Source organism: Anopheles coustani, chromosome 2, assembly GCF_943734705.1.
Source record: "Anopheles coustani chromosome 2, idAnoCousDA_361_x.2, whole genome shotgun sequence".
Lineage (NCBI taxonomy): Eukaryota > Metazoa > Arthropoda > Insecta > Diptera > Culicidae > Anopheles > Anopheles coustani.
In genome coordinates, this window is record NC_071289.1 from 7,338,824 (window position 1) to 7,358,306 (window position 19,483).

Here is a 19,483-nt window from a genome sequence, read left to right on the forward strand (position 1 = left end):
GGGCATATAGCTTCTTTCCGCCAAGAATAAAACCGTACTCACGCATATGGAACACGTGTATGCACCGAACGAGACGTTTTTATTTTCGCCCGAAAAGCCCGCACCCGGACCGAAAAAGCGCCCGAGAAAAAAAAATCGGTACCGATTATGCTTGCCGCACGCGAACTCGATGCCCTCTTGGAGCGAACTGTTTCGCAGCATTATCGGACGCCAGTCGATGCCAGCGTCGGGGATCCCGTCGCTCGACACGCGGCGCTACGGCCGTTCATTCGCCTTTGGGTGTTGGTCACGGGCCGGCCCCCAAAACCACGCTCTCGGTTCACTGAGGGGGAGCTCACGCATCCAGCTGATGAACGGCGTGAAGGGTGAATTCGTGCGCTCGCCCACCATGTGGCGCTTGCTCCACCATTCGACATCTCTTTTCCCCGAAAGGAATCGCAAGCTTGGAGCCAACCGTGAAATGAACACGACGGACTCGGCACTTCGTTTGCGAATGCGCCGGCAGCTGCTCCCGGATTCATTCTAAACGCTGGCTGGAATGTTTTGATACACCCCAACCAGCCCGGAATTGAGTTCCATTTGAAAATTGAGCAGGCCGGAGAAAACTCCATACAAAAAAAACCAGCTCTCTCGGACTTAGCCGATTTTTACGATGCCACACTCGATGATTGCCGTCCGCAGATGCCGCGATAGTGGCGGAGACCCGTCGCTCGCGGACTTAGCCAAATTTTTCGATCCCGCTCTCGAACATAGCCCGCCGCAGATGCCGCGATAGCAAAGGAGCGTCCTTTTTGTGCGATCGAATGAGCGCGACGATGTGCGTGTGGATGTTTTTTCCCGTTCGTACGGCGCATCTCACACGCAGAGTTATTTTGACACATCGAAGTAAACAAAGCAGCACGGTAAGTTCGCTAAAGTTTTTCGCTGATAATTACATTTTATTTCTACATTTCAGCTGTTATAGGTTAATATTTCGCTGCATCAATCAACATTCAACCATTTAACATACGATTCTGACCAGTTCGCGTCGTATTTTAACCACCGGAGGGCGATGGATCCTGTACAGTGAAAACGTAAACAATCAGGTAAGCAGTGAAGTGAAAGTGTTTCGGCATTAGAAATAGTTTATAATCATAACATTTCTAACATTACTATTCACCATCATCAGAGCAAACTTTTGTCGAATTGGTGGTTACATCAAGTGTTCACGGATATACTTCAGGATTAAACTGGTTGAAAAGAGAAAGGGCTTGTATTTTTCGATTATCGAATGCATTGCTGTAGGACCGGCATTGAAAATAAGGTGAAGTAATGCCGAAGCAATCAAACCGATCATGCAAGTGTGTTGTTTTCCAGAATGTTAATTAACGTTTAATCAATGTTCTGTTTTTACAGCACCAAAAGCAGTGCCCTGTTTCTTGACAGAATATTAACGACATCAAGGGCGTAAACAATTGATTCGTCCAGATAGTTCTACACGTTTTCGAAACTATTTATGGAATCATCAGTTCATATCAGGTAAAGTATGAAGTGTTTGTCATGAAATAGTTCCCAATGTGTTTACATAACTGAATTACGTCATTTCAGCAGCACGGGTAGCGGATAGTATAGTTTCGTGCACAAATTGATACCAGCGGCTTCAACTTCACAATACAGATAAAGCGTGAATGTTTTGCTTGCGCGGTAGGATTTGCTGTGCAATCAGCTGAGATTTGCAGGAAAAATGATTGTCTCGAAATAGTCAGTTGACACCGTGTGACTAATTCAATGTTTTCTGTTCTTTCAGCTACACTTGCTTCTTTCAGTGGTGCTTTCCGATCACACTTCAGTTTCAGAATGTGCTAAAAATCAGGCGTTGCGTGTTCAGAGCCCCAAAATCAAAGGCGAATGACATAGAAGACAGTCGAAATCCTTTAGAAAAGGTACAAACAAGTGTGTTTGGATAGGTTCGGTTTCAGGCTGTCCTTGCAGTAGGCGCCGACGCGTGCAATCAGGGGATCAGAGCCGAGCGACGTGTCGAATTATCTATAGGTCATAGATTCAAAAAGTCGCTGCTATGGAGCATGTGCATTTCCGCAGTATTCACCTAGGCGAAAATCAGCATGTGCCCGAACAGCAATCGGCTGTGTACCTCATCGAAACTTCGGCAATTGCAGAGAGATATCCGCGGAAGAATCCGTGGCCTGTAGATACCTGCTTTAGGTAGAAGTAAATCCGCCCGTTCCTCCAGATTCTCCGTAGCACGATTTTGAGCAATACACGCACGTCAAGCACATCACGGAAAAAGCCACCAGGGTAGCATCCACGATTATTTGCATCTAGGTATCGGATATTGCGCTAATGTGAAAAGAATATGCTTCTGTGTTGATGAAGGTGAATATCGGATGAAAATAATTGGTAATGAACATATATTTATAGATATTATATTTTTTCTTCTCTTTCAGCAGCAAGTGCTTTTTTGTATTCGAGATAATTAGAAGAAATTACAAGCAACGTATTACCGTTGCAAACTATACAGGTAAGCTATCTATTTAAAGATAAATTAAACAGCAGCTACACACATGTAGTGAAGTAGTTCATAGCATTTTTTGGGTTGTAATTAATAATATTTTTGATACGTTGTAGATCATTTGCCGTACATAAGACCAGCACCCCTTAGATGCGTGTTTCGACAAGGAAGAAGAAGATCTTAGCTTCCTCAACTAAATTTCTAGTGATACGGATCATCATCATAGAAGGTACGACAAGCAATAAATTAGTAAGCTCATATTTTATTATGTTAGGACTTACAATCTTGATAACACGGAACGGAATATTTGGCGAGATATGGTATTCCATAGCATACCATTAAAAAGAACAGTCTTCTTTAGTTTCGTGGCCAAACATTTGCTATTGGTATTCATTCATTTGTTGTAATCTGCATATTGTTTAATGCATACCTATCATATCTCAAAGATTTATTATCATTTTGTAAAAAATTGATATCATTTACAATGTATATTGCTAAGCAATATGTAATTTAATAACCGTGTTTAGTTAATATCATAATTAATTAGAATCAATCGTCTTTAGTTGATATCGTAAACATTTAGAATCAAAAGATTTACATCATTACATTAAATTTGGGTATGAATAACAATGTATGTTGCTAAAAAAATGTAATTTAATAACCGTGTTTAGTTAATATCCCAAACATTTAGTATCAAATCTGCTATGTTGATATCATCAACCAAAAATATTAACTCGTTAATGCTTTTCACGGGAATAGTTATTTATTTATGTTTTTTTTCTTATATTTCATTTCAGATTTATTATTTCATCCCACGTTGTAAACATTGAGAACTACCAGCGAAGAAAATGGTAAATAAAAAGAAAAATAAACTGAAATTATTTTCGTTCAACGTATTTATTCGGCGCACGGGCTGTGACGTCACAGCCAAGCGTCGGAGTGAAAGAAACAAATACACCGCGGGGAAAAGTAACTCAAGGCCCTGGGGTGCTCGCGCGCTCACCACTGAAATAGCCCGCGAAGACGCTGCTATCGCGGGGAGTTGTCGCTGTCGGCTATTATTTGCAGATAGCCGGCTATAACCCGCTCAACTCGAGTTTATAGCATTCAAATGGGTAGTTGGGACCGGTCAGCTTCCAGTGTGGAGCTTTCCCAAAGGTTATCGCATTCCCCGTTTGCTTATCCTTCCCGTGGATGCTGTAAGTTCCGGGCGAATGCTGTCAGTTTGGTGTTGTGTCAACCAAGTCAGAGATGGAACTAGTTTAAACACCATCGAAGACCAAATGGGAGCAGAATATGGAGCACAACAACTGCTTCCATAGAAACTGGATACGCGCGGTTAATCAACAGGTTGTTAACAGGCGAAGATACTCTTGATTGAAGTTGGAGAAAGGTTTGTTATATCTTTCGTCAACCCTCAGTCATATATTTTAACCTATTTATTAGAAGTTAGTAAGCTTCAATAACTAGATTTAGGAGACACCGTCAGAGTTGTCTGTTTACTATAAAACAGATGTTTCCGAGGCGTCAAACCTTTCGTGCCATGAATGACGTAGTAAATTCGTGAACACGACTAATAAATAGTCCATAAATAACACAATTGATCTGTCTCGCACCTCGGGGCATGAGTTAATTTACACCGATGCATAGGAACTGTGAAAAGTAATAAAAATGTGGCGAATTTAGCGACCATTCGAAGGCGCCTCGCGAAGGTTTCGGAGCCGACGTTGACGTCAGAGGGGAGAGGGCCCGGAAATTGGGGCCGGAAATAACCAGTTTCGGTCAAATCATATCCCGGTTATTGGCCCCTTCACCGTTTGGAGCGGTTGTGTCGTGTATTTATTTGCATATCGATATCAATGGCAATGGGTTTTCTGGATCGGCGAGCCAGCAGCACGTTTACGGACTTTTATTTGCTTTCGACAAGAAGCGGCTGTCGCCCAAAAGGGGAAATACATTTGATTAATCAATTGACTTGTGAACGTACAGTTACTGTGCCCGACAGTTCACACGTCACTTTGCCCTCCTCCTGGGTGGATTCGGCATGCAACCTGTCCGGGGGCTCGGACCGCGCAAGGTGCCCTTAAGCCCAGCATGCGTTCACGCTGAAAAGCTGTCGCTTTTCCTTTTTCCCATCTCGTTACTTTCATCTCTCGAACCAGTCACCGTTTCGGTTCTTCGTTTTCTTATGCCTCGAAAGCCCCCCTCCCATCAACGTAGCCGCGTTTGCATGTCTCTGTCGGTGCTGTTAGCATTGTTGATCCCAAAACGGGGAACGCTCTCGTCGACATGACATAACTGTAACATGCGCTTGAGTTACGGCGGACGCGTCTCAACATCGCCGCAGGTGACGAGGGGGTGAGGGGGGGAGGGAGGCGAAGAAGAAACATACGCGAGCTCTACAACAAGGTCGACGGGGAGTCCCACATTCCCCTCGCAACATGGTATCCGCCTGAAGCCGCGGCTATGAGTTGTGGCAGGCCATGGCGTTTCTCGAGAATCGTATCGCTCGAAGGGTGCTCATGCATAGCAAATGAACCCCGAGATGAATGATTTAGCCGAGAAGATGTAGAAAGACTAGCAAAAAGGTTCATGACCGACGTCGGATGCTGTATGCTTCTATATAGGATCAACTTGAGTAGTCTGAAATGTATCAATCTTATCAGAAGATTACAATATAATCAATATCTCCTACATAGCGTTTTATAAACATCCTTTCGTTTAAGGATCTTCTCTAAACCAGAATGAACTGAACTGAAAAAACGTCTCTCATTGGAAGGCTCGGAACCCATCGGGCCGGAGTTCATGCCGGCAGGTTCATCCGGTTCGGGTTTACCGAGCAAATGCAGCAGGTTGTTGTTTCCGGTTCTGGCGCAAAACTTGCAAAGCTGCTGCTGATAGCGCCTTTTCTGGTGCCTTTTCGTTTCGGTAAATCATATGCTTCCGATGCATATATCTATCCTGTTCCAGCATCCATATCCGCATATTACCGTCCTGTCCGCACGCCAGCTCGAGCCGACTTTGATGGTTAATATGTTTGTTCTTTTTCCGCCATGCGCCCTTTGATAGTTTACCCTTGCTGGGGTTTTGGAAAAATGAAAGCCACGGGAAGAGCCTCTGGAAAAAATCCCCTTTTCAACCCTCCACCAGAGAAGGTAAGAATAGTTTTTCCCTTCACTTAACAAATCCAGGACTTGTCCAGGTTCGTCCAAGGGTCGCTTGTCAACTATTAAAGGGATGTCAGCTTTCGTTCGGGGTTGTTGTTGTAGGCCTGAGGCCCTTTTAGGAATACTTTAAACAGCGGAATGCTAAGGGTTGAGGGATTCGATGGTGTAAGGACCAAAGTAAGCGAAAGGTAGGAAGAGAGAGGGAGATATGAAGCAAAGGTTTAACGAAGGTTTAAAAATAGCTGGTCTTTGTAATAATCAATATTCAAATGGCCACGCTACAACGCTTGGTTAACCGATGAAATATTAATAGCTAGTTGCTAGTTATCGATCTACCATATACTTACTACTCTCTACAAACATGTTTCTGATTAGTTGATTTGGCTTACCTGGAACGAGAAAGAAGAAAGAAGAAAAATTAATAAAATAAAATCATTTCAACGCACAACGTCCTTTGCTTTGTACACCTGTACATTTGAACTCTGATTTATGTTGGTGATATTTTTTCTTTTCTTTTTGCTCTTGTTTCCAATATTGTTCACATCACAACACTAAAAACGAAACCAAACAAAAAATTCCGAAATGTATTCGTTCTGTTGCTGATTTCAATCTCGGCGAATTCAATTTGGCATGCGTTACAAGAACAGAGGAAAATAAATTCATCCAATGGAAAAATAATGTTTCATAGGGTAAAGGTACAAATGGTACAATGCAAAGAAGAAAAAACCGTTTCTCAATTTAATTTGTTTTGTAAAATGGAATAACGCGAAACAGAACACCCAAAGTGTACATAAGCGAACATGTTAAAAAATACGTTGTCCATTGCCTTTGTTTTGCACTCCTGTAAATCACTTTTTTTTACCATCCATTTTGGTAGCGGGATGTTGAATATTACTTTATTGATGACATAATGCCCCACGGCGGGTGCAATTATTCAATTTTCCACCCTCACCACGCGGTCTTGGAGATGGGGAATTTAAAAGGGGTTCCAAATATATGAACAAGCCGAACGGAAGCGTGTGCAATGGCCCGCCGTACGATCGGATTAGTTTTGACGGAGATATAAAAGTAAATTTTTGGTGGGAATTTTTATCTAGAAAATATAAATTGTGACATAAAATCGATCATATTTTCGGCCTTTGTTTGCCTTTGGGATGTAGGTCACATCGGTAACAATGTGATGTGACGTGAATGATGAAGTTCTTTTACCGGATCCAGAATGAAATCATATTTTTATCATCTCCGAAAAGGGTACATCAGGTTGGAGCTTTGAATTTTACGGTCCAAACGAATTAAAACCGTTGTTCTGCATGCAGCGAAGCACGGTGCACATGGTTATAAATGAATTTTATGATCCCGAGAACAATCGCAGGATTTTTAGAAGCCAGTTCCAGCATCCACCGCTTCCAACCCCAAACTCACCGTAAATGTGATAGACGTGATCCTCTCCGCTCGACGGTGCGAGGACGATTTTTTGCGACTTCTGACGCACCATGCACTTCCGGGTGTTGTTGCATAGGGGTGCATCGCAGCAGCTGGCAACACTGGCACCGAGGGTTGCGGGATTGTGCGCCGGAAGCCGGCTGCCACTGACAGCGCTCATGCAACCGCTGCTGTCATCCGTGCTGGCGGTGACGTTGGCTTCGTTTCGTTTGTCGGCGGCAATTACGCCGTCCTCGCCGTCCGGGGACTGTTTTACTCGTTTATGCATTTTCGCCCGGCGAATAGGGAGAAATTCGGAGGGAGTTCGGAGGTGTTAGCTTTGCTTTAGTCCGCACTTGAAGGCACTCGTTTTTTCACTCTTTTCTCGCAACTATCCACAACATTTATTGTTCATTCCGGTTTAAATTCAAACGCGGTGGAAAACCGCTGCTAACGCTGTGTCGCCGCGGCATCGGAAATAATAGAACCATCAGTCACGGTTTATTGTTCCAGCGTGTCGTAATCGTAAACGGGTTTCATAACGCTCGTGCTCGTTTTACAACCGCCGTTGTTTTCATTTTTCATTTAGTTCGATATCATATCAAGAAGCTGCACACCGATGTTGATTACTAATATTTCCAAGAATTGCATTCCCGCCCGAATGGAGCTCGTCGGTGGAATAAAAGCATGAAAATTCGCATGCGAGATTGGGTGGCGTCATTTTTCCAGAACGAAGGAGGAGCTGTTTTATAGGCGAACGTTATGCAAATGTTGATGCACTTAGGCTGTAGTTTATCGTCCTTCTCCAGCCGCATCAAACGGTTTGTTTTGTGAGAAATCATTTGAACATTTCACGCTTAACTTTAATTGCCTGGTGTAAAACCCTGGTGGTGGTTTTCATAATGAAGTCTTTGTGATCCTGAATATTCTGAAGAACGCATCTTTTCCTTATAATAATTTTATGCATTTATTATCGAGACAGGATAATCTCTTGTTATAAAAAAATAGAGAGAAACAAATCAAGAAAACAATATTTATCTAAAGAAGAACAAAACCTCTTCCTCCAAGTTTAAAATTTTCATAAAAGGATTCTTGGCAAGAACAATTTTATGCAAAAAGTAAAACCAGATCTCAAAGTGGAAAAAACTTATTTAAATAAGGGCTTCCTTGCATCCTCGTACAGCTAGTTTGAAGTTTTTCTGCAGTTGTGTTCTGGTCTTCGGTGCACCGAAAGGTTTGTTTTTATGGTTCACCCATCGTTCGTTGCACCATTCGGAAAATATTGCCCCCGGTTGTTGTTTTATAGTTGGTGTTGTAAACTTTTCCGCTTGCTGGCATATATTTTTACTTTTTAACCCTGCAGGCTTCCTCTCCGCCTATCCCAGTTTAAGGACCGAAGTTGACGCAGGAAACTGAGAAGTATATCAACCGTGTTTCATCAAGCGACGGTAGTTCTTGTCGTTTTTGTTTTCTTGTTTTCGTGAAACACGTTCCATCCGAAGGCGAACGGCGCTCTCCGGGGAATCAATTAGTCGCGAGAAGTAATCGAGTTTGTGGTGAAATTTTTAACAAGTTTATTACAGCCGAAGGGTGCACACGTGGCTGCGTGGCCACGTCCTCACCCAATCTTTCAAGATCGCATCGTCAACGGCGAGAAACCAGAACCGCTGCTTAACTGGCTGCGTTTCGCGAAAACCCGCCGGGCAACCCTAATATCGAACGGTCGCGCCTTGAGATAGTTTTCGGTACGCGTCGTCGTACAAGAGGTTTCGCTCGCGGCCACGGCATGCATGGAACGGTCTGAAACTAATTATTTGACTTGAATGCTTTTCTGTGAGATTTTTTTTTGCTTATCTTGTTGTTGTTTCGCGAGCGCCGGTGGCGTGAGGTGATCAATATTGGCCCAGCCTCTTTCGGCACGTTGAACCGTCCGAGTCCGGGCAGACTGTCGCGGGAAACTATTTTACAGTGAATTATCCGACCAGACCGGAGTGCAAGTGCACTGGCACGACGCTCGGCCGGTCCGGTCTGGTTGTTGAAATAAATAATTAAGAAGTCGCCGTTTGCGGCAAGGGCCGGTTTTGGTGCGCACATAGCACATCGTTAAAATGCCTTCGGGGCGTCCCTTCCTGGCGCGTGTTTGTTGGTTCTGTCAGCAATGCCAGCAGTACAGCATGCCGAAGGAATACATTCAAACCAGGGTGATCCAAGGAGAGAACGGTAGGGGGATTCAATTTTGATAAACTTTTGCGAATGGCTTAAGGTCGCCGTCACTTTCACGTCCTTAAATTATTTTGCTTCTCACAGGGAAGAATAATTCTACAAAAGTGGGTTAATTAGGAAAATCACAATTATTATTGCAACATCCTATTATTTACCACTGATTGGATAGTTGTATTTTCAAATGAATTTTTATTTTCACCAACTCATCATCTTTTCATCATTTTTTTAAAAGATTCCTCTGTTCTTCGTTTTACACTTTAAAGTTCTTCTCAAGACTGTATTGCGAACTCAAAACCCAACGGTTCGTTTGACGTTCAAAATAATGGCTCTAGCTACGTTCAAGTACTTTATTCATCGCTCGAGGGTAAAAGCAATTTGATTTCAAGGTTTAGTAGACAGAGTTTGCGCCTCAAGGTTTGAGTTTCCTAACAACACTGGCCGCAGGTAGATCACCTAGACCTAGGCGTTCGAGCATCGTGTTTGATGGTGGAGAACAAGAGGTGCCTAAAACACACACTCAACGTTAACTAAACAAAACATAACAAAATATGCAGTGCACATGGTACAACACTAAGGCCACACCACGTTCAGAGATACGAATAATTGTTACTTGCAGGAAAGTGTAAGACCTATTAAAACAGCTTTACGTCGAAAATGTCGCACTAAATGTTAAGAATTAGAAAAAAGAAACCACCATAATCATAATCCACTAATCAATCTCGATCGATCAACACGCCATCGAGGGCGGGGAAAAGGTGTTGCCCACTCGCTTGGAGATTGAAAATCACTTCTCGATGCTTGTGATTTACGCACACGAGGGGGGTTGGCCGGACGGTTTGCGGTTGTGGCAACAATGTTGATGGCACAATTATTAAACGTCTCGGATCGTTGTTTGCTCTTTTTTTTCCTTTTCGCCGCGGTTTTGCGCCATACAGCGCTGCACGTGATCACCGTGAAGCGCCCTTACGCCGGAACGTGGGAGAACCTGATCTGGGTAAGGCTGTCCCAACGGCACTCTGCCCTTTTCGCACCGCAAACCTTTGCCTTTGCACGGGGTGGGAATTTGGGAAATATTTCTGCGAACCCGAGCGAAAACTAATCAACACGCGAACGAAACGGGCGGGTTTAATAGTGCACGCACATGTTTAGAGCACACACACGGTGGGGGATTTTTGTTTTGATTGTTTTAACCACAAGATTGACCTCTTTTAACGACAACAAAAGGACGGTCGGAAGCCTTAACGACGGTTGCGTTCGCCAACGACACCAACGCGAAACGGCTCGAGGTGTGCGCTCGAGTTGCAGTAAAAACTTAAACTGAACTTCTTGTCCCCAAACGGGGCGGAATCTCGAATCCCTGTTGCGCCGGACGGCCACGATCAAGTGAACCGCGTGAACCGTGGCCGAGTGAACGATCGCTGCGCAGCCTGCAGTGAACCGAACACCCTTGCGGGGTTTCTGATCGAATCGAAACAATTTTATTCGCCTGGTCGTGGCGTAAGCATTGCAGTTTAATGATGTTTTGTGGCCAACCCGGTGGCGTTGCTGCTGCTGATGATGTTGGTATTGTTGTGGTTTGTGTGGCGGGGAGGGTGTGTGAGGGCGAAGGTAGCGCTCCCCTGGAGACTGGTTACTCCATCAATTCATCATCTTCCATGGTAACTCTTAAGAGACCGATTATGTTGTTGGCTGGAACTTGAAGATTCACTAACGTTTGTTTTAATATTTTTAAAAAGTGTTAAGAACATATTTCTGATAGAACATGTTTGCGAATTTAATTCCTAAAGGAACCTTCACTTTGTTGACTGGAGCTTAAAGTAAAAGCCCGATTTTTTTCAAAAGGGATCAACTATGTGTTGCCTAAATATTTCTAATATTAATACTAGTCTACATTTTAATGAAGACAAAAATCGTTCATAACGTTAATGTCTAATCGAACTAGTTGTAAAACCCCTCTTTCAATTTTTAAAATCGATCTCCACTCGAGAGCGTTGGCCACCGAAGGGTTGACCGTCGGATGCTGCAAGCTTCGGCGGGTTTTGTCGCCCGCGTTGCAAGCCACCCTCGGCGACGGAGGGTGTGTGTGTGTGTGTGTGTCGGTGGAGTTGGTAAGATTAAGTACCGGCAACCGGTGGCGGTTCGTTCGAACCGTGATTTGGCGTCTGCGCAAGTGACGTCGTGCCGTACGCGTGCGCATGACCACTTCTCACCTACTTTGCCCACCTCCCGTTCCCGCCCCCTCACAACCCACTGAGATAACCGAGTTGAACCGGGCGAGAAAAAGGTAGCGAAAAAAGGTTTCAAGCACCCAAACACACACACACACACACACACCGGCTTGAGGGGGGGCACGCGAACCTTTAGACCTTCTTTTTCTCGTTCGGCACACGTGGGGTGCATGCTGTTTATGCATTTGGGGTGGGCATTTGTGTACCCCGCGCCTGGCAGTATGTTATTTTTCCCTCTTTTCTTTTTTGTTCGTAGCGTTGTTTGTTCTGCTTATCCCTCTCACGTTCACTTATTTTGATTTGTAGCTTTGTCATATTTAACGTTATTAAATGGAGACCGGGTGGAGAGGGCCCCTGTTTTGCCAGTTTTTTTTTGTGTTTTTATTATTCTTCATGTGAACTTTTACGCTCGAAACGTGTGAGCATGATGCTGACAGGTGGGATGTTTGAATGGCAAAATACTGATAATTGATTATCTCAGCGAAGCGATTAGATACAAAACGGAGCTTAGCTCCGTCGCCTGTCGTGTTGTGAGATTTAACCGAAACGTGACTGGAAATGGGAAAAATGAAGAGGGATTTAATGTGGGTAAAATCCATATTTTTCTTTAGTGATGATAACACGATTTAAAAGAATCGTAAACATTATCTCATGGGGGGATCCGTTGGATGCAGAGATTCATTAAAATATATTTTTACGTCATAAACCAAGAGGAATTTAGAGATAAATCTCGCACAGTTTGGACTTTTAATGTTCAAAACAAATACACCTTCGGTTTAATGGTGTTTTAGTCGCCAAGTATGTTGGCCCAAAGACTAAACAAGTTATCGCCTATAAAATGAAAAATCATAAAACTTCGTCGGGTGATTAAATTGTTATTCTCTTAAGGGACAAACTTAACTTAACGTGTACGTCGCTCATTACCTAGATTGAGATGCAAGAAATGATATGTTCGTTGGTGGACGGTCGTTTTCGGATGTGAAAAAGAACTGCATCGAGTCGAGGCAAAATAGGCAACAGGAAAAAAAAACAAAGCACATATCTTCGCGATCATTACTGGTGACACACGCAACCGTGCTGTGCCCGATCTTCACCCCGATGGCGAAGCACATGGGAGTGCTTTTAACTCAAGCTCCGTATCTTTTGCTTCTTTTGTCGCTCATGACACGCACATTAATGTTGCACGCGAAAAGCCACCCCGGGCTCGTGTGTGGGGAGGCCCCGTGGCGTTAGATTGGCGAATGGGAAAGGCCGCGAAGGAAGGACGCGTGATCGTGGCCTCGGGAGGAAGCGTCGTGAGAAGGTTTGAGGCAGGTGGCGGCAAGAGGGATCGTTCGAACCATTTTGCGTGGCGCTCGTGGCGGGTAATGAATCAATTTTTCATTCCGATCCTTTCGTCCGTTGGGGGGGTTGGGATTCAAAAAACGGGGGGAGGGGTCTCTGGCGTGTGGCGGGTTAGGTCTACAAATACGGCTCTCCTTCTGCTCCAACACCTTGCGGCGGATTGGGTGCTGGATTAGCACATATTAATTAACGCTGGCATATTGTTGCGATACTGCCGAGGCTTCGAGGCTTGCCCCGTGACTTGTCGGAGTTGGTTTTAGATGCTCTTTTCAGCCGAGATAGTTCTACGCCCTGGGAGAGCTGTTGGTCCATGGCTGACCTTTAATCACCGTTAGCTGGTTCATGTTTAAAAATTCAATATTTTAATATCTAACCATGTTAGTATCATAAGCCGTTGGAAAGCTTTAAAATATGAAATAATATTTATTTTCATCTGCCAATTGTCTGGTGAACAAATATTTTTACAATCTCTTTTGAAGCCAGTTGTTAAGGTAATTTCACTGAGCCAAACAACCTTCGAGCCTAAGATAATCTACCACCAGCTGAACGACACACTTCAGAAGCTGCCCCATACCTTCCACCGGTGCAAGGGTTAGGTTTCCAGCATTTTTTCTTATGCTTAAGGGATATAAAAATAGCTCCACTTCATCACCATGGCGATCGGCGCCATTGAATTCCCTTTCTATCCGTGCCCTTTTGCGGGCCGGTCGCGCTGAAAAGCAACTGTCGTTTGGGGTCTCCCGATCAAATCAGTACGCATTTTTTCCACGTGTTAACAACCACCTCCGTTTTTTTTTTCATTCGTCTGGTTTGGACGCGTTTTGACACGAGATAGATTGACACCGATAGTGGTCAGGTGCTGCCCAACAGGCGGGAGACACTCAAAAACGGCTACCATGTTGTTTTGTTTTCGTTTTTATGTCGCCGTTGGCGGCCCTTCACCACGTGCCAGGAGGAGGTTTCTGTTTCGATGCCGTGAAAAGCTCTGAATTACACAGTGAGGACCTGTTTTTCGGTGTTTGTTGAAGTGTGCAGCTCGACGTTTAATAGTTTAGTTTTCAACACAAGGCAAACCCTTCGAAAAGGGCAGCATTGTTTTCGTTTGGACCGGTGACATTGAGAGTAGAAGTGGATTAACAGATTAACGTGGGGGTTTTACAATTGTTTGCCTTTACTAGTGTCTCTTGACACACATTTCATGAAGAGAGTCATGGAATAAAACATGTTTTAGTGTCAAACACTTTTTTAGCAACTAAAAATTTAACAACCCACTTAATCGCACACTAATTGCTCATCATTTTAATCGGTGTTGAAAATCAAAAGCTCATCAGATCGTCGCACTTTTTTGCATTCACGGTTTACGTTTGAACCTTCCGCAAAGGCGATTATCTTTTCAAATAATCTGCTTGAAACATCTCCCCCCGGTAAGTTTCTTACACATGTTCGTTGGTAATCAGTCCAAAGTGACTGGTATTAAGCCAATTAGTGTCCGGCGATACGCAAAACATTGCCAACTCTGCACGCTTCCCCCGGTTGGCCCTCGGAGCGGTCTCGAGTGTGGTGTGGCAAGTTGCATTTTGTTATTCTTATTTTCCTCACTCTTCTGCATAATGCTGCTGATCTCCTACCATTGGGGCAATCACGCGGGGGCTGGGAGACTGCTGCACAACAGCACGCAACGTACGGCACGAGTCCTTCCATGCCTCCCGGCTCCAACACTCACCCCGGACGCCGGGTTTGTCCACCGACATAATTATCCTTCGCACACCGCGCGCACACATCGAGGAGAGTGAGAAAATAAATATTGATGAAATATGTGCCGTCTTGCGGTTCGGTTGCTGGAACCGGTTTTTCGTTTTTGCCGGTTGCAGTTTGACTTTTGAGGGTTTTTTTTACGTTGTTTTGTTTCTGGTGTCCAACCGCGCTGCAAAGCGCAACATTGCGTTCACGGTTGGAACACTACCAAAAGTGTTGTTCGACCACAACCGGCGATTTTGTTGGAGCTTTTTATCTCTTTCTTATTGAACGATCTGTCGTTTGGTTTCGATGAAGTAGCAACTCGATTGAAGCGAATCGAAATGGAGCCGAAATAACAATGGCGAAGAGAAGCATCATGCAGTCGATTCACATGCACTTAAGGCCAATCAAAATCGTTGTGAAACAAGTCCTGACAGCATCATTCTCTGACCGACACCACTTGTCGCCATACAATGGAAGGTACGTCGTAATTGGTGGTGTTTACTTGATTGATTATATCGATACTGACATGTGTTGTTGTTTATGTTTTCGGTCATAAAAGGACACGGACACAGGTTATCCATCATTAAACAAAGCTAAATCGAACAACAAAGTACGAAGTTTGCTAAACAGTTTGTTGTGCAATGCATTTATCTTATCATAGTATAAAAATGTAGTTAATAGTTTTATGATAATAAATTATTTTTATGTAAATATAACCGCCTGTAAACTGTGTGGTCGTTAGTTTTTCAAAAAAGGCCTTTTCGCTGGAGCTTTTTGAACTTCCCCTTGACAAAGCTAAACTTTAAGCTTTCATGTTAATGTTGCTATAAAAGCTCACAACATGTTTCATGTCCTGTCACCATAAAGCTTTCCAATGGAGCATTGGAAAAGCTGCTCCAACGCTCCCTTCCTTCGTTTTCTTCACGTGGAAAAACTCTCTCGTTTCTCTCACGCGTTCGACTCCGGTGGAAATCTCACTAAACTTTGGCGAGCAACAGGTTGCTAACGCTTTTCCACCGGGTGGTCGCCAGCAGCAAAAGCGGCCGAATGAATGGCGGAAAAATCTCAGCGAAAAATCTCTTGCTCTCATGAGTGCCGCTGGCAGTTTGACCTACGCGCCTGACCTATCCCCGCCTGGCAGACCACGTGACAGATGGGCTAATTAGTTTTCCGCAAATGGTGCATAATGATTTTTCCGCGACGCTGCACGGGAAAGTGTGCTGGAGTGTATTTTTAGTGGCGCTGCTGGGAGTGAAACAGTTAACAGTCCCGGGTCCGAGAAAGTTATTGATCTAATCAATTCGATTCAACGCTTCGTACCTCGAACATATGTTATCCAGTGGAAATTAAACAACATCAGTAGGCACTTAAATGTTGGTTGTAAATTTGATGGTGAAATTGTATAACCACAGTCAGTTTTACTGGTGGTGAAATATTGAAACTCTTCCGCATTGACCAACCGGGAATTAAAAGTAAACAAAAACGCTCGACACTTTAATTCATTTGGTGCAGATTTTTGTTTTGCTTCGCTTTCGATTGCATCGTTTTTCTTTTGCCAAATAATTTATTCCTTCATGCGCAATTCATTGAATAATTGACCATCCACGTCCAGCGGACGGAATGAATGAAACCAACTCCGTACGAAGCTACGAAGCTCAAAGACTCGTCCCGGAATATACACTGTATAGTATTCTATTCAAGCCGACGGTCTGACGTTTCCGGGGAGATGCTCTGCTGCCCGTTTCAATTAAAACCGCCGCTGACGCTGGAAAGGCTTTTGACAGACAATTAACTGCATTCTGAATTGCATCTCGCTTTGTGTGGGTTTGGCCGGCGTAAAGCTGCTGGTAGCAGTTGTTGGAGTTGGCGTGGGTCGGAAACAGGAACCATCGACCGTGGACCGTGCCACGTGCCGTGGACGTGAAGAACTAGCAAGTTTTAGTTCAGTAAAAAAAAGGAACCAAAGCCAACAGCCAATCCTATACAAAGCTTTTGAATAAATAACGAAAGAAAAGTTTCGAGAATTTTAATTAATTCCATCAGTTAGATTACTCTTGCGAATTGAGTAATCAACTAGTTTTGTTAATGACGTCCAACTGTTGCCCTGGATAAGGTAAAGGTCTAGCTTTTCGATTTTGAGTTTCTTCGCTACAACGACCGTATTTGATAAATATCCGTAATAGATTTCTGGTTGTTTAAGGATAATTTAAAAAAAGGATTGTTAATTTTCTTACGACAACGAGTCAGAAAAGTTTTCCCCTAGACTGATGTTCCTGATTGTTCTTCATTTGGTTTCATTAAAAACGAGTTTCCTCACAAACTAGATAAAGAGAGCTGTTGAAGAACGATTCAAGTAGAACGGCGTTAAACTGACTATTTGCAAACAAGGGAATTGATATCATGTGGTTTGTTGAAATGAGATAATAAAATATCGGTAGATTCATATTTCTCTAGCAAAGTAGTTAAAAGGAAATAGTTTACTTTAATATCCTTCCCTCAGGCCAAATGTTTTCTTGAAAGCTATATATATCGACCTCTTGTGTATCAACTCACATCCGTGTGCCCCATCACAGACGATTTCGGAAGTCTAAAGCACTTTTGCGTGTGGGTTCTATTGGTTTTATTTCAAATGAGTTTTTCTAAGTGCTCTCAAATCAATCGATCTGATTTGGTGAACCGCAACAACGGAGGTCCTGGAATGTGTTTTGGAGCAGATTTATGTTTCGGTACATACAAAAAACGGAAGGACAAAAAGCATGTTTAAAATGGGGTTGAAAGGGAAATTTGTCTACGGGTTCAGGCACGTGGCGCCTTATGCTTTTGTTGGTCGTTTTTTCTTTTTTTTTCTGTTACACCCCACCCAGCGAGCGAGTCGTTTGCGTTTGCGAAAGCACTCATAAGCATTTTCAACAGGTTGCGCCCCGGGTAGGAACGTGATTTACATGATGATTTATTTTTTGCTCACCATTTGCTGCGAACCCTTCTTGAGATTTTGAACTTTTGCTAGAAAAAAAATCTCGAGCACCGCCGTTCGTGGAATGAAGAGTTTTCCTTTCCCGCCAACACGCTTTCTTTTTGTGGAATGCATTAAAAATCCATCGCACTCGAAAGCTTGTTTATAAGCGTTTAATGGTTTGATTGAGCATGAATCATTAATGCATATTCTGATTGAATGGATACAATAATATATTGCCAAATGTGTAAGCATTCATGGTTTTATTTTTATTGAGTTCTTTTGTTTATTGTTTTCAATTACACGATTGTTTTATGATATTTGTCTACGATTTCTCAATCTGACGTTGAAAAAACGAATGAAAAACAGAATGAATTAGATTTAAGGCAGCTCTCAGTTTGAAAGCTTTTTAACGTGGAAATGAAATGAAGTGAAAGAAACATATGTTTTGGGCTCTTTTTCATTAGTTCAAAGTGGAAAAATACACTCAACACGATTCGTTTTTCTACACATTTGTGACTTATTTGTACATCTCGGTAATTTGCCTTAATCTTTTGACTGTGTCTCAAACAAAACGTAGTGAGGATGTAGAAAATAAAAGAGGAAATTGCACAACCTTGTGGAGCAAATTCCGCACCTCTGCTTTGTAAGCATCGCCTGGCATGCCGTTGGGTTTTTCTATTTCACATGACAGAAAGAGGACACTTTCCTAGCGGCAACCCAGTGATGCTGGGTAAATGTAATACGGATTAAATGTTTCACTTACGGATTAAGTGTCCATTCCGGAGCTGCACCGACTGACGGAAGCTAACCGTATCCCTCGCTCCATTACCATCCCTGCATCCCGCGTTTTGTCCTAGGTCGAACTGAAAAACAGTCTAGCGAGGATTTACGATGGATGCGATGAAAGCTTGTATCGCACGAAGCACAGTGTCACATGAGGCGGAGCGAAAATGGACCCTGGAAACCAGCCGGGGATGAAGAGCCGGGATTTAGCCGCACCGTTTCTCAAGCACACCTTTATCCTAGCAATTACAATTTGTCAGAATCGCTACGGCAATGGAGTTTAATTGTGGATCAACTGCTGGGAAGCTGGACCGGTACTTGATGGATTGCCAGGCACCGTAATTGATGGTAGGGTAGCGACCGATTATTAAATCACTTTGAGCAGTCCATTCAGTGTTTGAAGGTATGAGTCTTGGGTGATTAAAAATGTAAAGCATGAATTATTTGCATAACTGGTAGAGGTCTCATGTACTACGATTTTTAGAACAAGCTTTTTGACCAATCAAGAAAAAATATATGATGACAATTTAAACTCATTCATTAAAGGTAAAATTCTCCCCTTTCAATGGCAAACCCTCCTGGCAACACGATAAACTAAACTGTCACATACTTGTCGGAAAATCACGAACAAAGCTGTGAAATAAATCTCGAGAGGTGTGCGGTGGGAAGCTTTGTCGTTCGTTAAATCCCACCCCGTTTGACCCTCGTGTGACATTTGCGCCAGCGTGTTCGAACACGGTTTTATTAAAGAAATAAATTTTCGGCCCCCTGAATGGGTGGCGCATCGGTGGACGGAGTGGTTTCCGCCCGAGGCCAGTGCCAAACTTTGCACGGGCATTATATCACTCTTTTCATCCCTTTTTTGATGACAAATTTTCGATAGTGAGCGGAAAACTTTGTCTTTCCGGCTGTCGAACGGCGACTGTTGAGGGTCTTGCGGGTGTGAACCAGGGGAAACCTTGAAGCGAACAATGTATTCACACACGGCTTAATTGCATTTTAAAGGCTGCTCTTGTTATTTTCAGAGCTGTTTTTCAAACTGAAACTTATGCTTGCTGAATAAATCGATTTTTTAATATAAAGACTTCTTATGAATTTTCGAAATAATTAT

At 43.4% G+C, this 19,483-nt stretch overlaps 1 protein-coding gene and 1 long non-coding RNA gene across 2 annotated transcripts in view; one reads left to right on the top strand and one right to left on the bottom strand.

Annotated features, from left to right (window-relative positions):
• LOC131266152 (dual specificity calcium/calmodulin-dependent 3',5'-cyclic nucleotide phosphodiesterase 1-like) overlaps positions 1-19,483 on the bottom strand; it is a 115,424-nt gene that overhangs the window by 89,343 nt on the left and 6,598 nt on the right. The gene's annotated exons all lie outside the window — the stretch shown is intronic.
• LOC131266155 (uncharacterized) lies at positions 1,600-3,395 on the top strand. The gene is made up of 5 exons (XR_009178362.1): positions 1,600-1,683; positions 1,787-2,373; positions 2,445-2,518; positions 2,626-2,738; positions 3,307-3,395. It is a non-coding gene; the product is annotated as an uncharacterized LOC131266155 (long non-coding RNA).